The sequence below is a fragment of the Alligator sinensis genome, unplaced genomic scaffold (genome assembly GCF_000455745.1).
Source record: "Alligator sinensis unplaced genomic scaffold, ASM45574v1 scaffold173_5, whole genome shotgun sequence".
In the NCBI taxonomy this organism is placed as follows: domain Eukaryota; kingdom Metazoa; phylum Chordata; order Crocodylia; family Alligatoridae; genus Alligator; species Alligator sinensis.
Genome location: NW_005842198.1, coordinates 1,462,192 through 1,467,191, shown reverse-complemented (window position 1 = coordinate 1,467,191; position 5,000 = coordinate 1,462,192). Strand labels below are relative to the sequence as shown.

The following is a 5,000-nucleotide window of genomic DNA, read 5'->3' as shown; positions in this document are numbered from 1 at the left end:
CGGGGAGCTCGGATCGGCCCCCAGCTCGCTGCCTCTCCTGCAGGCCCTGCCTCCATCCTCCCCCCGGCTTTGGCCTGCCTCTGCCCCCAGCTGCAAGGCGAGCTGCCCGGGGCCCAGCCCGGACGCTGAGCGGCTCCCTGTCGCAAGCCTTTGATGTGATCAATAGCGCTGAACGATCGCGTTTGACCTGTTTAAGGAAGGAAAGGCGGCGGAGGAGCCGTGCCGAGCCCGCGCAGGGGGGCTCTGAACACGCCGCGGGGCCGCCGGAGCAGCAGCGGCCTCGGGGGACGCGTGCACGGGCGGGGGGCGCGGACCAAACCGGCCCCGCGGGAAGTGCTGCGGGCCGCAAGGGCAGTACGGGGCAATGGCACCAGCCCGGACGCCTGAAAGGTGCTAGAACTGACCAGGGCTGAACCGCAGCCACCTCTCTGTCCCCTCGTCTTGGGAACCTCGTGCTCAGGACGGAGAAGGAGCAAAGGCAGCACTCTGACCTGCGCTCTCCAGAGTCCTCTGCAAGGCCTGAAGCCCCTAGAGAGGCAATGGATTCTCCCCCCTCCTCCGGACCGAATAGCCTCCCTGATGAGAGCCACAGCCACACTCCTGGGTAGCTCTCAGAAACCAGCCCCAGCGGCCCAACCCCCGGAGCTGCTCTCTGCTCTCTCTGCCGAGCCTCAGCAAGCTCTGGCATTCCCCTTATGCCTCCCTTTTCCTCATTATTAAGGGAAGCTTCAGTTCTCCAGATGCCCCATCCTTAGATCCCCACCCCAGCACAGCACTATGCTATTTCATGGGCCCTCTCCTGCTGTCCTCAGTGGGAATTTTCATGTTTATGGAGAGCACTGAGACCCTGGGATCCTGCTTGGTTTTTCAGGTGATAGGAGAGCCTGGATGAGCAAGGCCTCAGCCTGCCTGAGTTCCTTGAAGTCCAGGACAGGTTTGGCTGTCTGAGGAAGGAGTCAGATTAGTGTAGGGTCCTGTAAGTGATTATTTTTCACATCCTACCCACACAAGGCCCTTTCTCCCACAGTCAGGAGAGGCCCTAACTAGTAACTACACAACAGGCCGAGGTGAGCAGCAATACAAGCAGAGGTGACTGCACCTCTCTAGTCTATGCCCCTTTCACTGGCATTTGAGTTCCATGGTGTGGAGGGGGTTGCAGCCACATGTCTTTATTTGTTTAAAACCAGGCCAGTTCATTTTCTGAAGGTGATTTGCACTCCATTTTTCCTATGACTGAGGACTCCTTAAGCAAATCTTTCATCCCCCACATCAATCATTTCTTCCTATGGCAACTGCAGCACAGTAGAGTCTATTTAAGGGTCGAGTTTCAGCACTGATCACAAATCCTGCCTTTGCACTAGTAGTTCCAAAATGAGGCGTGGATAAGAGACCCAGAACTCAGCCTACAGGAGCCAGACCTCCCCCAGTGGTGTCAAGAGCATCTGGAACCGAGAAGAGGTAAACCTGGTGAAAGGGTGAAGCTGAAGCAAGCTGGGTTGGGTTGGCTGGTTTCCCAAAGAAAGATCTCTCCGATTTTAGGAGCATCCCTGTAAAGATCAGATGTATGGTGCACTTGACTTCTTGGTGCTCCAGGGTCTCGGCAGTGTGGAGCGCTGCTCTTTAATCATCCAAAGTGATTAAGCGACCAGTTACGTCCCAGATTATTCCCATGGCATGAACCTGGGGGAAGTGTTGGTGGGTGGGAGAGAAGCAATGTTGACGCGCTGTTTTGCCTCCCTAGTTGGGTCGAGATCTCATTTTTCTGACACGCAAACAGCCCTGTCTTATCTTTCTCTGACTCCACACAGCCTCTTCCGCCCCAACACAGACAGGCACAGCTCAGGCTGCCTAAATAGTCCCTCCTATGCTCATTGCTTTAGGAATGATAATATCTCCTTATTGCCAAGACTGGGGAAGTTGCTGATCTCCCACCCAGGTCTCAGCCTGCGGTGGACCCTGCAATGACACCCGAATCCCACCTCCCACCTAAAATTCTGGCCATTGACTGCATTTCTCCTTCTCCCTCTGGCCTCTCCCTAGCTGAGGCTTTACACTTGGTAACTCGGTCCATGTCCCAGTGTCTGCGCTACCTGGTTGAAGGCGAGAATCTGTATTGGAAATCAATGTGTGTCACGGTTTCAATAATGATGGCAGAGCTGTAAAAACTAGCCATGGAGAAAACAGCAAGATAAACTGGGGCAAAGGCCACCAATACAGGGGGCTTTGGTTGCGCTACCACTCATCTCCTAAATCACTTCCCTTGCGGGGCTCACTTTCCAACCCTATCCTTTACCTTGTAGCCCTTTTTGTTCAGGGGGTGGGAGGAAGGGAAGGCAGAGGGAAAGGGAGAAGAATGAAGGGGCAGGGGTCCTTTGTGTCATATACTGGTTTAGAAGCATATTTCCTTTGCTAAATATTAACACCATCTGGGTAGCTGGGAAACAGAACAGTGGTTTTCTGTTATCCTGCCTTGAAGAATCTCAGCTCAGTAATCTCCAAAAGCCCGAGTGCAGCGTCAGCCCACACTCTCCCATCCCTGCATGGGCACAACCCGATCTGGGGGAAATACACCGGATTCCCAGACACAGACACCACCATTTGCACCACGCTCATTTCTGGACAAGCCTTTCCAGTAGGTTCCCCGCAACTCTTTTATACGGCATGACTGCGGATCCAACCACTTCTACCAAACAACAGATGCAGCCTCTAATGCAAATATTGCCATTTCCCTGCTGAATTAGCCTTGTCACTTAGCCCAGAAGCTGGCAGCGTTAAGCCAGCTTGCATTTTAATTTGGCCCTGAAGTTACTTATTTCATTATTGATCAAACATAATGCTGAATCAATGTTCATCTTGTTACCTGGGCCATTTCCATGTAATACAGTGATAGCACTGCCTGGAGTTACTCATTCCCATCCCAAAGTGACTTTACCATAAAATCAATGCTTGTTTGTTACTGATATAAAGCAGCATCTATGGGATGAAGAGCAAATAAAGCAGTTATGCAATCCCACTATAAAAGTTTAGGCAGGATACGCACATGCACAGTGACTTTGATATTTAAATGTCTCTTATCGGCTTCAAAAACATCCTTCCTGAGCTGACTGGACAGAAAAACTCAGGCTGGAAGATTATGGGCTTTGACACCTTAGGTGTTGCCAGTTGTAAATGTTACCTTGCAGCTAATGGAGAAATCGTTTCTGAACATGGCAGATGTAGGTTGTAGGCTTTTTCCGGGCAGGGACTGTTTTGAACAAATACTAATTAATACAATCATAATTAAGGCTTGTGTCAGAAGAGACGATGGGGTGAAGAAGACGCTGAAGGGTTATCTTCAATGCAGCTTGATTCCTCAGTTAATAAATGAAGTTGCACTGTCTGGAGGCAGCTGGCCGCGTGCAATGTGTCTCCCACGTGAAGGCAGTGATGAAACGTCCCAGGCAGCAAGGGTCAGGCTGTGCTCGGGGATCTCGAGGCCAAGACGAGGGAGGATTTTGAAAATGGAAACTGCCCTGGTCTGTAGCCTTCGGGATGGCGCTGCCCGCCTGCCTACCTACCCAGTCCGCTGGCCGAGGGGGCTGTGCCGGGCCTGAGGGCACCAAGGCAATGTGCTTGCGCGGAGCAGCTCCCTAGGAGCCACAGCTGCCCCGGGCAGTGCACCTAGCCCGCCAGGCAGGGATCTTGCCTTGGGCGGCTCTGCCCTGGTTTCTCGCGCGTGGAAGTGGCCGCCGGGGGCTGGGGGCCCTACCAGGACTGGCCCTAACAGAGGCGGAGTCGTGTGAACCTGAGTAACGCAGATCAGCCACGGGCTGCCCTTGGTTTTGGCTCGAGACTACCGCACACCAAGTAAGGGTAAGGGCAAGGGCAGGGTGCGGGGCAGGGCGGTACAGGCTGAGATCCACAACGGCACCGAAGGGATCAAGGTTGCGGCCGGGATCGGGGGCCGAGCCGGCGGGATCGGGCCCGGCCGGGGCTGCCCGGGAGCTCGCTGCTGCTCCGTGTGAGGGCGCATCTCGCACGTGGGCTGGGAGTCTGGCCCTGGAAATGGATGGAGGAACTTTCCCATCGGCATCCGTGGGCAAATGGCCCCTCTTTATGAGGCAGGAAAACGCCCTCCCTGGGCGTCGAAGTGAAAGGACTAAATTGACACCAAAACGACCCAAAAGCCGCTCATTCCGCGGGGCTCGGGAAGCCTAACCGTGCCCATAAAATATATTGGCATAAAATTAGTGAATTGCGCTCGCAGATTATAAATCACCTGAGAGGCCAAACCACAGATATGAATCACGAGCTCCCCCGAAGAGGAGCGTTTCCTGCGGCTCACAGCAGTGATGCCCTCGGACAAAAGCCTTCTCCGACCTCCTCACTCCCGGGCACCACTTTTCTGAGGTCCCTCCAGGGTTCGGCGGGTTTCTAATGAGCGGCTTGCCAAAGGAAAGGTTTTATTATCACCTCTTAAACAAAAAGGCTAGAAAGTTTAAAGCGAGCAAGCGAGGCAGCAGATAGGAAGTTAGGTAACACAATAAACTGACCTACTGGCACCACTCCGAATACAAATCAGCAGAGCACCACAATGGTGGGAAAACTCATAGAAATGAAAGAGAAAAAATAATACCAAGGGGCCAGTTTTTCCAGCGCGGTAAAGAGCCTGCCTTTCAGACCTGCCCTGGAAGCCTTAAGCATCTGCTAATGGCCTCTTACCTTTGCTTAACCCCTTGTGGTAAATACTAGAGTCTGGTATGCTTTAAACAAAAAAAAACAGTCTATTGTGCGCAGAAAGGGGACTTTCTTTTTAGGACCTGCCCTAGCAGGCGGGTTGCAGACCTTTGGGTCTCCCAGGCACAATCCTTCCCTTCTCGCCTCTGTGTAGACCGGAGACAATACTCGGGTCCGCAGGTAACTGAGTCTGTTCTTATTCAATTTCCTTAAATGGCCTGCAGAGCACTTAAAAGCCCAGAGAGCTTCTGGCCAGCATTTTCTTATTAACTAATTTCACTTCG

General features: G+C 53.0%; 1 long non-coding RNA gene across 2 annotated transcripts in view; it reads right to left on the bottom strand.

Moving 5' to 3' along the window:
* LOC106722337 overlaps positions 1-89 on the bottom strand; it is a 109,699-nt gene extending 109,610 nt beyond the window's left edge. For both annotated transcript variants that reach the window (XR_003094755.1, XR_003094754.1), the window contains exon 1: positions 1-89. This exon is cut by the window's left edge and continues 476 nt beyond it. This is a non-coding gene — a long non-coding RNA (uncharacterized LOC106722337).
* Between the last annotated feature and the right edge of the window lie 4,911 nt (positions 90-5,000).